Source organism: Microtus ochrogaster, unplaced genomic scaffold, assembly GCF_000317375.1.
Source record: "Microtus ochrogaster isolate Prairie Vole_2 unplaced genomic scaffold, MicOch1.0 UNK26, whole genome shotgun sequence".
NCBI lineage: Eukaryota > Metazoa > Chordata > Mammalia > Rodentia > Cricetidae > Microtus > Microtus ochrogaster.
Window position 1 is genome coordinate 1,872,216 of NW_004949124.1, and position 18,913 is coordinate 1,891,128.

An 18,913-nucleotide genomic window follows, 5' to 3' on the forward strand; every position below is an offset into this window, starting at 1 on the left:
TCGCCAGGCATGGAAGTATCATATACCCTAGGATCCGTCGCCAGGCATGGAAGTATCATATACCCTAGGATCCGTGGATGCTTCTTCTCCCCTCTCACTCTCACGGTACTGAAAGAGGGTCTCCCACATCTCGTTACCCTTGCTTTTCATTACGATTTGAATATCTATGCGATCTGAGCCACTTACCATGAGCCCTTCCCTTGGGTGACTGGGACAGCTCTCTGCTGGTAGATCTGGAGGCTTCCATGACAGCTGGATAATTTCCTGTGGGAGGACAGCTGGGCTAGGTAGGGGAGGGGAGCCAGAGCTGGAGCAGTAGAACCTTTAGCTTTAACTCTTTAGCTTGGCTCCTGAGATGTAGTTCCATATCTGTGGGGAGCTGAAGACGACAGACATGCTGATTCTCAGTCCCCTATGCTATCCTTCCTCAAGGTTGACCATCTCCCAGCCAGAAAACTGAGCTCCTGACCACATGCTATGGATAGCTTCTTGGGGACCCTTCACCCACAAGTCTGGTCCTAAAGGCAAGGAGGTGAGTTCACGGGTGCTCAGCAGACTTACATCCTTTTTCTGCTAGCCTGACTCATAGTCCACAAGCGTTCAAAGCCTCTTATTCTCTTGATGCTCTATGTGTCATCTACAAAAGGTCAATATCAGAGTGTCACTTAAGCAAGTCACGCAGATAATTTGCGTATTGATTACTTAGGCTCAAATAACAGTAGACACCATCAAATCATGCCAAATATGAGTAAGACTGGAAATCTTTCCTCTTTCCAATTTGCCCCACCCTGTACATACCTACATATATACATGTATATGCTATATGTAATTATACATAATAATTATATACCACATAATTATATCATATGGCAATATATTTGCTTTATTTTTAAACAGGCACATGGGTACAAGTCTAGATCCCAGCATGTAGGGATAGAAGACTAGGTTTTTTTAGAGGCATGTAGCCTGGCTAAGGGGAAGTGTAAGAAAGTCATCGCAGACTAGCAGATGGAATCCATCTGGGGTTCTTAGATCAGCTTTGGGGGTGTTGAACAACTTTCTTTGTGAGCTAAAGGCAGGCCCAGAGAAAGAACGATGCTTTGGGGAAGAAGGAAGAGCACGAGAAAGTGAATTCAGATGGGAGGACTCACCAGGAGCACAAGTGACTGTAATGACAAGTGGCTCGGCCAGCATATGATACAGAGTCTTGAAAACATTGTTCTAGTAGAAGAAATGTTGGCAGACAGAGAAATGAGAAGTTCAGGGAGTCAAGCGACCTGTAGGAAGAGACAGGTGCTTGTGATTTACTCTTGCTCTGTGTCTTCAAGGATGTTGGGCTCCAGAGGGATTTGATGGACATCTTTTCAAACAAGTCTGCAGTCTGCAATCTTCCCTATCATATGGTCACACATCCCACACATCAGAGACCCAGACATTCTAATTATATGTAATAGGTGGGTTTTTGTTGTTGTTGTTGTTGTTGCTTGTTTCGTTTTCAGACAGGGTTTCTCTGTGTATCTCTGGCTATCCTGGAACTCACTTGTAGACCAGGCTGGCCTCAAACTCATAGAGATCCACCTATCTCCGCCTCTCTGAGTGCTGGGATTTAAAGGCATGCACCACCACCACTCGGCTATAGATAATGTTTTAAAAGTATTGAAAAGTGGCAGGGCAAAGGCTGTCTGAGCATAGCCCTAGAGGCAGCCTCCTCCAGCCCATGCTTTCCTCTCCTGGCCACTCGCAGTCAAGAGTGACCCTAGGGAGGAAAAGAGAAGGAAGAGGAAGCGGACCAATTGGTTTCTAAGTAGCTGCTTGGCTGTGGCTCTTCCAGGCTCAGCTAGAAAGGTATTCTGGTTCTGTCCATTGTGTGAGAAGAAGAAAGCAGAAGGTGGCACAGCGGATTCCTCCATTGAAATAAGTGGGACATTCAAGCAACAAAGCAAGGTGCTGCCACCCTTTCTCACCCAGTTCAAAAGCCAGGAATCTGAGCGAGTTCTTTAAAAACCACCTTTGCTCGGGTATAATCCAGTGGTTCTGAACCTGTGGGTCACAACCCCCCACCCCGGAATGGTGTATCAGATATTTACATTACAATCATTTCAGTAGCAAAATTACAGTGATGAAGCAGCAACAGAACTAATTTTATGGTCGGGGGTGACCACAACATGAGGAACTGCTTTAAAGGGTCGCAGCACTAGAAAGGTTGAGAATCGTTGGTTTAATTCCACTGGACATTTGGGGGACTGTTGGACACAGGAGAGGTCTAGAACCTCTTATATTTTGGAGGAAACCATCTCCACTTTAATGGGAGGTACCAGCTGGGAGAAAGAAACCACCATATAGGACATTGAATGGGGAGGTTTAACATAATGATTCTAAGTGAGAACATTAGAGAACATTAGAGTTTTGAGAGTTTAGGTTGTAAGAAAGACATGTTTGATGGCATTTGTAAGGGGCATCACTATCCCATGACCAAGGAGTATTTCCTTTCTTCCACCCAGAGTGGTCCAGACTTAGTGGAGAGGTCACCACGATGGTTCCCAAGCAGCAGACAAGTCACTGTGGTACCTTGCTGCAGAACTTGCTGGAAATCTGCCTGAGGGTACCAAGGGACAGCTATTCATGGGAGGCATCCTACCAGACACATTCTCATATTAAATGGCTCACTTTATAAAGTGTAATTCCCCCACAGAAAAATATTGAAAGGACTTGTATTCAAGGGTTGAGATTTAATAAAATTAATCATTTTTACTGCTTCATCGGAGACATTCTTAAACGAAATAGACTTTTTTTCCCTTCTTCTACTGCAAGCGTATGGCAGTAAGACACACAGTGGCTAGAAGCTGGGTCTGGTGCAATTGTCTTGATTTGTATTAAGGCCCCAACAGTTTTACCCACCATTGATTTGCATTGTCAACATAAATATCAATACAGGAGAAAGGAAACGACATCTTAGACCTATTAATAAGACAGTTTGGATACCACAGTCCCTCCAGGTCTCACGTACTGGAAAGTAAAAGAATAAAAATCCAGACATTGTCTGGGCATGGTGGTGCATGCCTTTAATTCCAGCACTCTGGAGGTAGAGGCAGGAGGATCTCCGAGTCTGAGGCCATCCTGTTCTACAAAGCAAGCTCCAGGACAACCAGAGCTGTTACACAGAGAAACTCTGTCTGGAAAACCAAACCAAACCAACCAAACAAACATTCCAGCCATTGGGGTTCTGGTTTCAAACCCTGGGGTATTTTCACCAAACCTGTTTCACAATCACCAAGAAATAGCTTATCATTTCCTTGTCTGAATGCTTAATAATTGGAAAATAAAGTATTAAATCCAAATGTCATTTTTATTTGTGATCGAGACCAGACTGGAGCACGTCACATTAGATCTGCTAACAAAAGGGTCTTGGTAAGGCTAAACCCAATCAAGCACAAAATACCAGGCCCGAGGAGAGGCTGAGGGAGGGGAAGGGAGGAGGAGTAACTCAGAGAAGCAGAGCAGAACTGGTATGGATTGCTGCTGCTGACCCTAGGAGGAGGGAGGGCAGAGCTAAGCATGGCCACTTAAACCTGTCAAATAAGTGTCTCCACTCTCAAAAAATAGAGGACAGGGCAGAGAGTGAGGCTCGGTAGAAAAAGTGCTTGCCATATGAGCATGCAGACACGCGTTGCCTCTCCCAGAGTCTGTGAGGCCTGGTACCACACGTCTGCAATGGTGGTGCGGTGGAGGAGGGACCGATGCAGCTTGCTTAACTACATGCTCCAGGTTCTTAAGGGACTTGGCTTCAAAAAACAAGGTGGATGGTACCCATAAGGCTGTACTTCCGGGTCCTAAAGGCAGGCGTATGTGAACGGACCCTTGGGAACATAGGGTCCTGCATGACCCACGTGCATGCATGCATGATTACCTCCATGTGTGATTCAACTAAAACCCTTGGGAGCGTGTGTGGGTCACCCGTCATCTGTGTCATCACCGTGTGACATAGTCACGTCTTCCCCCTGTGTGCATGTGGCACACAGAAAAGCTGGAAGCACCATCTTTGTTCTCTCTCTGTACACCATTCTCAGGCCTGTGTGCACTTCATGCGTTCTCTTCTTGCTCGCGTCAGATCATTTCAGTACACACACACACACCCCATGCACACACCCATGTACACACATACACACACACACACACACACTGAGGAATTTCAACCTTTGGATAGTAGTCCCAGAATCTTCATGTTCTTAAATTCTTTACCTGAGGTGCTTTTCCTCTACTTCACAGATAGATTCTTATCCTGCTCATCAAAATGGACTATTGCACAGTGGTTCTCAACCTGTGGGTCAAGACTCCTTTGGTGGAGTTGAAAGACCCTTTTCCAGGGGCTACATATCAGATATCTACATTATGATTCATAACAGTTAAGATCCAGCTATGAAGCAGCAATGAAATAATTTTATGGTTGGGGTCACCACATCTAGAGGAACCGTATTAAGGATCCCAGCAATAGGAAGGGTGGGAACCACTGTGAGAGCAGATTTCTAGTCATTTCTTTTAGCATCCCTTCTCTCTTCTTTGCAACTTTATATGACTGAAAACAATACCACGCTAGTTTGAATGGATACAGCCTTCTGGTTTCCATCAACACCTCCACCCTTACTAATGGACAGGGATGAGGTGGGGCAGAGAAGCTGGCCAGGGTCCATGGGGAGCGAGATGGAACCTTCACAGTTCCAGGCTCAGCTGGTCAGGAATAGCCAGGTCAGGATACCCAGAAACGACCAGGTTCTGGTGAACTACACGGGGGCTGGTTAAATTTTGTCAACTTGACACAAATCTAGATATGTCTGGAGAGAATCCCAATTGAGTAACTGGCCCCACCAGACTGGTTTGTGGGCATGTCTGTGGGGCATTTTTCTTGCTTAGTAATATATCTGGGACTGTGGATGGTACCATCCCTGCAGGGGTGGACCTGGGCTGTATAAGACAGGTAGCTAAGCAAGCCAGGGCAAGCAATCCTACAAGCAAGACATCCTACATGGATTCAGCTTCTGTTCCTGCCTCCATGCTCAGCCCTTGTGCTCCTGCTCTGGCTTCCTTCAATGCACTGTCACCTGTAAACTGAACCAAATAAATCTGTTCCTTCCTCAAATTGGCTGGGCCATGGTCTCTCTCTATCATAGCAAAAGGCAGCAAACTAGAACGAGGTTCCAACCAAGCCTGTGTAATGTGTGCCAGGAATTCGGTCAGTCTCTCGTGGAGGACTCCTCCTGAGAATGACTACATGTTTATATCTACCTGCTAGAAGAGTGGCCTCTGGGCACCTGGGTGAGTAAGCAAATCATTAGATAGCTAAGCAGACTCACGGCCTGGGGACTGACCCACAGCGGAATGGGCCTTTCTGGTGATTGTATATTTGTGTTGGCAGATGAGCACTGACCCCATCCCCGTGGACAGCCCTCCACTAGCACCAAGGAGCAGCTGTGGAAGATGTTGCAGTAGGCATCCTCATCCATCTGCTGCTGTGCGTCATGACATCACCTTCCTCGTGTTAACACGTGGTGCTCTCCTGGCAGGTCCCGCTGTTTAGGTTTGTGGGTCACTTTATATTGACTGGATTTTGAGTGGCTGCTTCCCAGAGCCTTTCTCCCAGTCACTCCTGCAGCAGGATTTACTCAGGGGAAGATTTCCTCCTAGGCAGTTAATCCCTAGTCCCCTATCTGGAATGAGGCTTCCCATGAGGCCCGATCGAAGAGCTTCCCATAACCTGTTTTTTTTTTTTCTGAAAATGTCACATATATGAATTTCTTTATCTAACAGTTATTGCCTTGAACGTTGCTGGGTGCTTGTGGGGGTTTCAAAAAGATTCTTCAAGCTGAAACCAACAGATAATATGTAGGGGCTTAAGCCCAAGGGGAGCATGAGGTTTTGAAATTGAAATTTTTTCCCACTGCTTACAATTTTTTTAAGTAAGCAAACAATTAAATGGTGTCTAAAAACTCACCTTTAGAAGAAATAAAAGTTTAAAGATAAACCCAAGTCTTTATCTTCGAGTATATGTACCCCCTAATTTCCCATATTTAACAGGTTTCCTTGGGGAATTGTCTGTTTACTCTACCTTGGCACCTGAATTACTCACGGAAGCTTTTGCTTTCAGAGCTCACCCAGAAGTCAAGTGGTCCCCAGAGGAACCTGTCTGTTTTAAATGTGGAGTCTTTTAAATGAATTAATTAGTAGGTTGTTTACATGTTTGAAGGATTCCTGGATGCTGACTATGTTCTATTGGTGATATCCTACACCAGGATTACCCATAGTGTCTGTTACTTTTGCTTTAGCCATGAACAAAATACCTTAGAAGATATTGACTTAAAAGAAGAAAGAAATTATTGTGACTCCTGGGCAGTGGTGGCGCACACCTTTAATACCAGCATTCAGAAGGCAGAGGCCTGCAGATCTCTGTGAGTTCAAGGCCAGACTGGTCTACAAGAGCTAGTTCCAGGGCTGTTATGCAGAAAAATCTTGTCTCAAAAACAAAAAAAAATAAAAAAATTAATAATTATTATGGCTCACGGTCTCAGGATGTTCAGTTTGTGACTGTGCGGCTCCCCATGCTTAGGGAGTATGCCATTGTACTCCCAGTGTTTAGGGAGCATATCAAGGTACTCCCCATGCTTAGGGAGTATGTGACGGTGGTCCCAGTGCTTAGGGAGCATGTCGAGATGCTCCCTATGCTTAGGGAGTGTATGGTGGTGCTCCCAGTGATTAGGGAACATATTAAGGTGCTCCCCATGCTTAGGGAGCATATTGCAGTAGCAGGAAGATGTAAGAAAGAAATTTTTGCCTCATGTTGGACAGAAAAGAAATGGAGAGAGAGAAAGACCTACTTCTTCCAGTGAGCCTCCATCCCTCCCAATTTCCAGAACCTCCCAACATAGCCCTACACGTTGGGAACCAAGTGTTGCAAATAAGAGTTCATAGAGAAATAATTCATGTTCACCCCATCTTGCCAGGGAAGGTTCTAAACACAGCTTCTTTGGTCCTACGGGTCACCTTCTGCTCTGACACATCACACTGTCACAGCCTGACACATTTCCGGGGTTTCCAGATGAGTTCATGTTGGTTGCATTTGAGAGAGATTTGTTCCCTGGGTATGCAGGATGCTACTTCAGTTCACCCAAAGCACCTTCAGCGAGTCTGATGGACAGATACAGAAAAGCCAGTGCTTCAGAATTTACCAGACAGTGCTTCTTTATGAATTCTTGTTCCTAACATCCCTCTCCGAGATAGAGCCCCATCACAGTCTCCAGGATGCGCCAGACTTTTAAGAGACACTCATCTGTCTAGACACTGATTACCTTGACCCCTTGGAATAATGAAAACACTAAATAGTTTCTACACTTTTGTGCGATTTGTCACTTTGTTCTTTCAGGCTCCCACCTTCTCCCGGGCTCTCCAAACATGAGACAGGATCTGACAGTGCTCAGCCTGCTGATGGCGCAGTGTGTGGTCGAGTACGGAGCAGCAAAAGAATGAGCGTTTGGTTTGCGGTGAGCGTATACACATAATGAATTTGGGGTTCTTAATCTGCTTTGGTAGACAAATCGCAAGCATTCCCATGAATAACCGTGTCTGTTATGCAAATTGGCTTCTCTGTGCTGGCCTGTCGAGAATAATCGTCCATAACTACAACAGTTATTTACTTCCGGTAAATCAGCTTAGTTACCCTCTCCATCCCTGGGTGGCCTCCACGGGCTGCAGCAGCCCCTGTGTCTGAGGGACCTGTGCGTCCTGACTGGATGAGCTGTGATCTGAGCTGGCAAGTCCCAGCACAGGAGGATCTATGATACTTTCAGGTAACGTATAAGGACTGGGTTCCCTTTTGCTCCTCCATGCTGAGGTGTGGAGGGCAGAGTCCTCAAGGGTTTCACAGCTCGTTGAGAAAACAAGTTTCATGGAGCAAGTGGAAGATAATTAAACCCTCAGGTGTACAATTCTGCTTAGCGTTGTTTCAGTGAGTACTCAGCAAGGAGGACGTATATGTGGTTAGAAGGATTCTTAGATGTCTTTCTAGAAAACTTGCCCCGAACTTACGAAAATGGGAAGGATTCCTGTAGAGGCCTCAGCTGGGAAGGCTGTATTAATGGTCTGTCTGGATCCTAAGGAAGCAGGAATCGGAGGCTGAAGTGACGACTGTGTGCTGAGCGGCTGCTTCTGACCTGGCCACACACAGCGATCAGGTGGCTGTAGGGAAGTAGGGACAGCTGAGAAAAGGATTGGCTGAGATCAGAAAATCAGGGGATGGCTGAGATTCAGCTGTAAATAGCACCAGAAACAGGGAATAATGGAAGTTCAGGAAGCTAGGGAGATCTGTCTGTATCCACAGGTTCCACCTATGCATAACCCCACAGACTAAAGTTGCTGAGTAATAATCACCTGTACTAAATGTATATAGACTTTATCTCGGCATCATTCCAAAAACAATGTAGTGTAACAGCTGTTCATATTATATTGGAGATAATAAGCAATCTACAGATTATTTTAAATATATGGGAGGACCAATTTAGATCATACGCAAATGCCTTGCTGTTTCATGTAAGGGACTTGAACATCCTTGAATTTGGGTGTCTGTGGGGATCCAGAATCCATGGTCATAGATGCTAGAGGACTACTGTTCCTGAGACCTGGATGGTTCTGCAGGGCGAGGGCCTGTGGGAAATTAACGAGAGGTGCAGAGTAGGGGAGGGGCCGGGTTTCCCCTGGACCGTCCATCTTCTCTCCCCATCGTGTTTTCTACTTTGATTTTTACAAATTGAGCTCTATAACATTACCAAACAGCTCAGAACACAGCTCATTTTTCATATTTTATAGATAAGGAAAATGTGACAGAAACAAAACTGTGCGTCATCAGTCATCTCATCGTGTCACAGGGGCTGGCGTTCTGGGGAGGTGGTCTGTCACTCCTTGTAAGTGTGCAAATGTCAATAAGATGGGAAATCATAGCTGGGGGAGTCATGTTTTGGTCTTTCTTGCACTGTTCTTACCCTGAAATGGCACACGCTTTAACTCCAGGAATCTTCTACTCTGATGTGGAAGAATTTGTGGTTATTGGGTGAGGTCAGTGACAGCTACTAGACTGCCTACTGTGGAACCCTGTTGAGTCACTTGGCAGCCGTTTCGGTGGGAAAAGGTCAGACATCTGAAAGCCCGAGGAACTCTAGGAATGCTGTGTTCTAGAAGAAGGTGACTAACAAGTTGTAACAGTTCAGCTACAACTGGGATGGAATCAACTTCCCTCGCTGGAGGGCAGGATTGAGAACGGCAGACGCAGGGGCATTGTGAGGAAGATCAAGATGGCTACACTACACGGTAACAGGTGTAAGCTTTCTCTGTGCAGCAGAGCTACGGGGTAGCCACCTTGCAGCCTGATCACATCTGGACAAAGGTGTTGTTACAGGAGGGAGATAGATGTATCATTCACTATGTACTTGGTGAGCATTTCTTGAGCACTGGCTCTGGGCCAGATGTGCAGATCTGGAGACTCAAAGACAATCTTTGTCTCCATGTATGGTGGATTGAATAAGAATGCAGCCATCCCCTCCCCATAGGCTCATATATTTGAATACTTAGTGACCAGGGAATGGAACTCTTTGTTAGGATTAGAAGGATCAGGAGGCATGGCCTTGTTGGAGGAAGTGTGTCCTAGGGTGAGTTTTGAGATTTCAAAAGCCTAAGTCAGGTCCAGTGTCATTTCTCTCTTGGCCTGTGGATCAGGATGAAGCCCTTAGCTGTCACTCTAGCCCTATGCATGTGAGAATGTTCCCCTCCACGACGAAAAAAGACTAAGAGTCTGAAGTTTTCTTTTTCTTTTCTCTTTCTTTCTTTCTTTCTTTCTTTCTTTCTTTCTTTCTTTCTTTCTTTCTTTCTTTCTTTCTTTTTTTTCCTTTGGTAGAGTTGCCTTGGTCACTGTGTCTCTTCACAGCAATTGAACAGTGAGTGGGAGACTTAGTTCTCAAGATTCTCAGTCTAGAAAGGAAGAACCAAATACTCTCGGTATCAAAGTCAGTCTCCCGTGGGAAGGAATGAGGGTGAGGCATGATGCAAGTTCAGGGAGGGTTCCTATCGAGTCAGGAGGGCTCCTAGGAGTGCTGATATTTGCACATTGGTCCTGCTGATCTTCTGGCAGCCACTCACTCTGTCCTCTTTGTGGGCATTTGCATTTGTTCATCCTCCAGTCTGTGATATTGCTCCACCCCTTTGGCTATGGACTCCCCATGCATCTTTATGCATAATCACCACTTTCCCAAAGAAGCTGCTCTCTCCCTTCTCCTAGATCTAAAGGTGACGCCTGTTATTTTTCTTTTCTAAATACCGAATTCCTTTATAACACAAACATATTTATATTGCATATGGATTTTAAACACACTTTAATTTCCCTATTAGCTTCTAAGTTCCTTAAAATAGACTGTTTTTCTACTCTGTTTTTCTCTGCCTCACAGAAAGCATCCAGTAAATATGAGTGGGATGTATGAATGAAGTCACCCAACACAGGTGAGTTAACAAGCACTCTGGATCTCAGGGTCTTCATGAAAAAACGGGACTTAGGCATCTATTTCATAGAGTTTCTATAGTGTGGGAGGCTGACCAGCATCTTCCAAAGAAGTGTATGTCGTATTCCCTGGCTCAAAATGGATAAGAGGACTCTGGATACATGACTAGGTGAAGGGTCTTGAGGTAGAGAAAATCTCCAGGGTCATCTGGGAGGGTCCCATACAGAGTGTAAGTGTTGTCACAGGAGGGAAGAGAGAGATCAGAGGACAGAGCGGGTTGTGGCAGAAGCAGAGACTGGAGATGATGTGCCCTTGACCTTGAACGTGGAATCAGGACTTTAAAAGAAGTCAGCAAGTTGGAAGAGACAAGAAGTAGATTTTTCTCTGGAGCCTTCAGAAGGCACATTCCAGACTTTTCAGCTTTGACCTTTCCTTTTCGACTTCTGACCTCCAGATTTACAAGAGAAAACAGGAATACTGTCTTCAGCCTCTAAATGCAGAGCAGTTTGTCACAGCAGCGATAGGAAAGGAATATGTGTAGAGATCCAAGAAGAAGGCTTGGAAAAGTACACAGCCAGCAATCATCATTGGCCTGTGATAGCTCTCCTCTTGCTGATTCCACTTCTACAGGGTGCTGTGTAAGTTCCAAGCCCTGTAATAAACAGAAGTGCTTGAATAATAGCCCCACACCCCAAGGAAGGATACTTTTCCATGGTTTATAATTGCCGCGGAGCTTGAAAATCTTCCAGGTCTTATAGTTCTTAATTATGTTCTCATGCATATACATCAGTTTACCCACACACTTCTACCTAGCTTGTTACTGCAGAGATAATTTAAAACATATATATTTGGAACGGTTTCCTCTGCATGCATCGCTCCCTGAAAATATACTACGAAACAGTTCACCTCCACTGCAGTCACCTGCTCCAGTTGGGACTCATTGGCCAGCCTTTCCCAGCAAAAGAGAATTAAGCCTCTTCCATCATCGGAATGCACTCCAGTCCTGGAAATGGTCTTCCTTCGAACTGCCTAGGGTTACAGACTGGGTTCTCCTGAATGCGCTTGCTTTGCTGGGTGTCCTCTGAGATTCAGGAAGGACCAGAGACCGCCTAATGCAGGAATTAGTGTTCAAATGACAATAAAAAGACTAAAAACAGTGCTAACCTTTTGTTTGCTGCTTTTCCTTTGTAGAAAATGTTTTAGTACTGGGGAGATAGTTCAGTTAGTCAAGTACTTGCCAGGCAAGAATGAGGACTGAATTCAATCCCAATGACCATGCAGAAAGCTGACTACAGTGGCATGTGTGTTTGTAAACCCAGAGCTGGGAGATAGAGAAAAGGTGGAGTGCCAGGCTGTGGTGGCACAAACCTTTAATCCCAAAACTCGGAAGGCAGAGGCAGGCAGATCTCAGTGAGTTCAAGGCCAGCATGACCTACAGAGTAAGTTCCAAGATAGCCAGGGCTGTTACACAGAAAATTGCTGTCTCAAAAAACAAACCAAACCAAACAAACAAACAAACAAACAAACAAACAAAAAGGTGGAACCTTGGAATTCTTAGTCAGTTAGCCTCACTTGGTCAGCAAATTTCAGACCACTTAAAATATTGTCTCAAAATTGGATGGTGGTGGCTCACACCTTTAATCCCAACATTCGGGAAGCAGAGGCAGGTGTATCTAAGTGAGTTTAGGGCTAGCCTGGTCTACAAAGTGAGTTCCAGGACAGCCAGGAATATTACACAGTAAAACTCTGTCTCAAAAAACAAACAAACAAACAAACAAACAAGCAAAAAGAATGGACTTAGCCTTTCTTTAAATGAATGACCAAGAGATACCTGACATTTTGAACAAGCTATGTGGACGGTATTGATGCTATGGTCACCTGACTCTGCTCTTAGAAACTGCATCTTCAGCTATGAAGATGACGAGTTTGGAGCCTGGCCATTTTTAGGGTAGTACCTCTATTGAGTCTCCTGTTCGTACTTCAGGATAGGTGTCACAGATGAGACACCTAAGCCCATGCCAAGAGAATACCTCCATATACTTCCAGTCTTGCCTGATTAATTTTTACATCTTGTTTCTCACTAAGCAATTACAGTCCTTGTGTAGATTACATTAGTGCAGTGACAATTGGACCTGATGCTCCTAAGGCATTTCTGAGCTTCCTATCCCTCATTCTAGCAGGCCCAAACCTGTCTTTTGGGAGTCCTAGTCCAAACACCATGCTTTATATGAAACTACCCTCTAGTTAGAGCAGACACTGCCTCCTTCTCCAGTGGGGCCTTCTATGTCATTTGAGTGTGCATTGTATGCGTGTGCACTCTTTTGTAGCTTACCAGCTCCTGTTGGCCTCCCTCTAGTAGTATCTCATAAGTCTGTTGCCTTCTCCCACCTTGGCCAAGTTCCCTCATCCTGTTTGTCATTATTATACTAGCTACTCCTCTGGTCTGTCCTTATTTCCTGGCCTCTTCCAGAAAACTCCTTTCATCTTTATAGCCAAAGCTTTGAGCTTTGGAGTCTGGGAACGTCACTTCCTTTAACCCGTATTTGCCTATGTTGTCCCTTAGAAATATCAGTGGTTTTGCTCTGTGCTCTTGGGATCTAGCCCAAGCCTACAATTACTTCCCCGATCCTCTGTCACTGGCTGACTAACTTTGTTTTTTATTTTGAGTAATAGAAAGCATCTCCATAAAGTTCCTTCTTGGGCCCTCAAATCTAGGTTATATTTCTTCATTTCATGGCCTTGCAAGCACTTTCCACTTTGCCCTTCTTTACTTTATAATTGTCTATCAGCAATGTAACTACTCCATGTTTATTGCTACAAAAACAAGGACTCTTCAGTTTTTTTTCACACGGGGTCTTTTTTTCCTTGGCAGGTATGACCACATGCTAGGTGCTCAGAATACACCTGGTGAAGGAATGGAAGCCGATGGGGAATGCGTGGAACTGATTTTGAGTTCAGGCTTTTGAACTCATCCAGGAAGCACCTGGATTCGTCAATTCATCAACCCCTGGGAATCAGTGGTAAGCAGTTGTTGGTCTCTAGTTATTAAGTCAGAACTGAAAATTTCATGGAACCAGGTATGGTTTAACTTGGATAAGGGGCATCTCCTATTTGATTATGGTGAGTGATCTTCATTGGTGTCTTCCAACTTCTCTAAGAACATAAATTTCACTGACTACTGATGGAACAGACTTGAGTAAACAGATGGCTCTAGAGTTTTCTGTTACTATGCACATTGAAGACAAGTGGTTCTCAATGAACAAGGAGGTGATAGTGTGTGATTAGGTAAATGGAATGAGGAGACAGGGAAGTATGGAGGTCATGGAGTTTCTGCATTGAGGTCATACACTCTCTGCTCAATGCTGAGATTTAACAATATTACACAAGGGTAGATACGGCCAGGGTAGGTGATGAGAAAGTGATGAACACATTGAGGGAACACTCGGGGGTGTGCCTAAAATGTGGAAAACGACAAAGCCTATTGATAGAAGGACAGAAACTGCTAAGAATAAGAGGTGGGAGAGATTCTGATGGAAGCTGATAGTAGCCGTGGTCTGGGGTGCTAGTGTCTCACTTCTCAGGTGGCTGCCCGAAGTTCAGATTTGAGATTGTCCAACACAACTAGAATTGAAATCCGCAGCTGCCTATGGCTCTCCACATAATCCCATCTAGAGCAGGTTCCTGAGGAAGGCTGAGCCAATCAGGCCTTTCTATTGAAATTGCTAAGCCAATCAGGCCCTTCGATTGAAATCACTGAGCCAGTCAGGTCATTCTATTGAAATCACTGAGCCACTCAAACCCTGCTGTTGAAATCAGGAGATGGAGTTTTGAGGAAAGGTAAAATTATTTGTCAGAATATGAGCCTGGACCACAGTCAGCTCCCCAGCAAGGCTAAGTTAAAACACAAGAGCAGAAACAGAAAAGTCAAAGCTGGTCTATAGAGGAAAACAGCCCAAGACAGAAGGAGCAGAGTTCCAAGGCCATTCTCATCAGACACTAGCCTCTTGCTTTCCAGCTCCTTGGTTTCTGCTTCCAAGAGCTCTGACTGTTTTTTTCTAGGGATTTGTCCTTATTTTAAAAACAAACTCTCCTTTGCTTTGGCTACCACAAGTGGGTCAAAAGAACATACCGAGGAAACCAGTGTCAAGCAGGCAATAGGACAAGTGATTTCAACTTGAATGGAGGATGAACGTGGAAGAGCCAGCTTTGCTGAAGTTAGAGCCAAGAACACTACTGGAACAGCTGACCTAGAGTGAATTGACCTAATGGCCTGTGGTAGAGGAGCCATTTGTTTTATTGGCCTCAAGGCTGATGTTTAAAGTGAACCTTTGAAGACTTGGGGGAGTGTGGTGGTAGTGAATAGTTGGAAAGTACTAGTTCAGCTCTCTCTCTCTTTCTCTCTCTAGAATATTTCTATTACAAGAACTCAGGCTCTTGTAAAATCACACAGGCTTTTATTTCCTTGTGTACAGTGTCTCCTCAGCCTTAGCTAAATATGGTCAGATGTTCAAGGGTGCGGTTTCAGAAATCATCTTTCTGGCCTCAGGCTGACAGTTAGTCAGCCGGTGTTTACTGAGCATCCCCTGGGTGCTCATTTCTACAGCGGGTGTTTCGTACACTCGGCGCACATGTGTGAAGAAAGCAGTTAATTGACTACTTGGTGCCCTGTTCTGTTGAAAGAGTTCTGATGCTTTGGTGGACATTGCCAGGGCAACCGGACCAAGAGTCTCGTCATTAATTAATACTGCAGCAATTGCCCCCAACCCCTGCTAAACAGAAGAGGAAATAGATTGGAATGATTTTCTTCTCAGGGATGAACCAAAGAGGAATCTGGTGGAAGAGGCTTTATCCTATTTTACAGTTAGTGGGGAAAGATGGGAAGGGGGCAGTGCAGGGAGAGTCAGGATGAAAACAGTTCATCTCTCAACCAAGCAGAGGGCCAGCAGCACAACAGTCGAATATTTCTTTTGGAGAGAAGGAAAGCACAGCATCAGGGGGTCTATCGTGGGTGAGTTTCTTTTGCCCAGTTAAGGTTAAGGTTCATGGAAAGGTTGGCTGTATAATTAGGACTCCTGAGAAGATCCACTTAGAAAGGTTTTTATAGACGCAGCTGGGGATTCGTGAAGAAAAGCACACATGCGTATTCTGTATAAATTTTTATTTGTGTTGCTGTGTGGACTGCCCTTGGGTGCTGTGAGATACTCTGCTATATGTGTAATGAATTGCTTTCCTTTGCTTAAGTCAGTTTAAGGATTTTCTTTCCATGCCGTTAATGAGTTTCATGTCTCAATCCACACTGCAAGTCTTAAGCAGTTAAGAGCCATTTAGAATCCCATTCAGTGATCCTGGCTCTTTACCACCACCCAATGGCAAAGTCCTTAAAGTGCCAGACCCCTAACAAGGGATAAGACAGACTGGGAACCAAGAGATAGTAACTCTGCTGCTGTTTCTTATACCAGTTTTCCCCAATTTTGAAACCAAAATGAATTATTATCTTGACGGCACAAGAAAAGCTTTGATTAGTACAAGCTCACTCCATTCCCAGTGCAAGGGAAATTTTGATAAATGAGTTGTTCCTCATTGGTCCTGTCCTGGCTTCACTTCATACAGACTACTCTGATGGATCTAGATTGCAACTCTACATGCAATCCTGGAGAATTATTTACTTTAGCCTTTCTGGCCTCACACTGGTTAAAAGCATCCAATAATATAGGACCTTGTTAGAATTGAAGGGATCCTTGTGGCATATAAACACTTAAATATCAACAATGGACATACATGATGCTGTAATTTGAGGTTATAAATGCTGCTAGATTTGTGTTTGAGGGAAATATTTATTGACTACCTTGTGTCAATCACTTTGCATGTATTGCTATCTCCTTCTGGATCAAAAGAATAAACTCCATTCACAAGAAGAGGGAACTGAACTGAAAAGAAATTAAACACTCCGTTGGACCAAAATAATTCTTGGTTGAGAGACACTGAAAATTTGGTTGGTTGGTAAAGTAGGAGCAGAGCATGAGAAGGGATTTTTACAACCAGGCTGTTTCTGGAGGTAAGTCTCACATTGAATTGCTAAACTGCTATGATTGGCAGAATACAACCGAAGCTCTAGCTACAGGCAAGGCTGAAGTGTTATCCTTCTCACCTCTGCTAGGTGAGGTAGCTTTAGCCTTTCATTAAGTGAGGAGTTTGATGAAGTTTCTGAGAAACAGAAAATAGCTCAAATATAGGCAGCCAAATAAGAGTCACAAGTTCTCCAGAGTTGCTGACATTGGTGTTTCTGGTGACAGACAAATGTTGAGGACTGCAGACCCCCAGACCCTGAATTTTTGTGACCCCTTGCCTGTTGGGGACTGCAGACCCTCAGACCCTGAATTTTCTATGACCTCTTGCCTGCTGGAGTAAACAACTTGTTTTCCTATGTTTGCAGCTGCTCTGAGCAAGAGACCCTCATGAGTTCCTGATGGCAGGGTGGTGTAGGAGGTCCTTCTGTCTATGTGTTGCTTTCATTAGTTGAATAAAGAAACTGCCTTGGCATTTTGATAGGGCAGCACTTAGGTAGGCGGAGTAGACAGAACAGAATGCTGGGAAGAAGGGCAGACAGAGAGCCACCATGGAGATACCAGGTCAGACATGCTGAATCTTTCCCGGTAAGCTACGACCACATGGTGACATAAAGATTATTAGAAATGGGTTGAATCAAGATGTGAGAGTTAGCCAATAAGAGGCTAGAACTAATGGGCCAGGCAGTTAATACAATTTCTGTGCGATTATTTCGGATATAAACTAGCAGGGTGGGACCCACTCTCCCATCTTGTCTTACAACAGCAGGGGAGTGGTTTCTGGTGGGCTTGCAGCTGAAAAGTCCCGAGAGCTAGGGTGTGGCCATTAGTCAAAAAGAGCCCTATATAAGCTACCCTGGAACACAATAAAAGGGGCATTCTTGTTTCAAGGATGACCCCGCCCCCCCGTGTGTGTGTGTGTGTGTGTGTGTGTGTGTGTGTATTTCAGTCTCCAGTCGCTTGCCTGACTTGCGAACCGTCCCATAGTAGACAGGCAGTTTTGTACAGACAAACTTTGTAATGTGTTCCCTGAAACTACCTCTTTATATTGTCCCTCATGAGCTACTGAGGTGCAAGGAGATTTTTGCTTTTAGAACACTCACTGAATGCAGTTAGTGTCAAGTATTTCCACTATGTCCACCGTGTTACTAAGGGGTAGAGGAGTAAACGTGTAAAGGGCAAACCCCTTTCCTTCCAGGTGGCATCTCAGCCCTCCTCACAGAGTATGAATAACGGCAATGGATAACTAGGTGTGATGGTCCATACAGACTGTTAACTTGATAGGGCCTAGAATTGTCTAGAAGCTAAACCTTTGAGCCTGTCTGTGTGTGAGGGGGTTTCTAGATTAGGTGACTAAAGCGAGAAGAAGAAGATCCACCCTGAGTGTGGCCTGTACTGCTTCATGCTCTGAGGTTCCAGACTGGCAACAAAAGGACTGTGATGGAGCTGGCGTTTGCCTCTCTTTGACTCCCGGTTGCAGGTGCACTGTGACCTTCTGCTTCACACTCCTGCCACCATGCGCTCCCTACCACGACGATCTGGATCCCTCAACTGGGAGCCCCCCAAAAGCCACTCTTCCCCTGTATTGTTCCTGCCTGGTATTTTGACACAGCAACAAGAAAAGCAATAATAACATAATCCACGGTGAATTGTATCGGGTGCCTCATACGCGTTCTGAGTCTTTATTATAACCCTGTAAGATCAGGTTCCCAAGGCCATGGCTTCCCAAAAGATCATGAACAGGCTCAGAAGGACGTGACCAAGTCACAGACAATAAGAGGCAAATCCCAGGCTAGAAATTTGAAATCCACCCAACCCATACCCAACCAACTGAGGAAAGAATAACTCAGCAGCTTGAATTCTCACAGCCAGTAGACAGGAATGCACAGCCTTCTCACTATGACACCTGGAGCTTCACACGGGGCTCAAGTGACCCCATAGCCTTTGTGTTCCCTATGCTGTCTTGTGCAGTGCTCGCTGGCCTTTCTCGCCTTTATTATTCAGAATGCTTTTGTTTGCTCTGAGTTTTTAAAGCTTGTCCTTGTTTTGCTCAGTCTTTGTGCTTAGACAATGGTCATCTTAGCTGATCCTGGGAGGGAGATGTTACAGGGCTTATAATACCCAGAGGTACCCTTCAAAAGCAGGCCAAAGAGAACAAAGCCTTGGCCATTTAACCTTAAGGGTCTGACTTCTCATGATGAAGCTATTCCCTGGGATGTGTGACACCTGTCCCCTTTTTTGGAGAGAACGCTCTGGATTGTAGCTTCCATCTATGGGACTGCTGGGCTGTCTCAAGCTGACCAATCCCCTTTCAGCTAG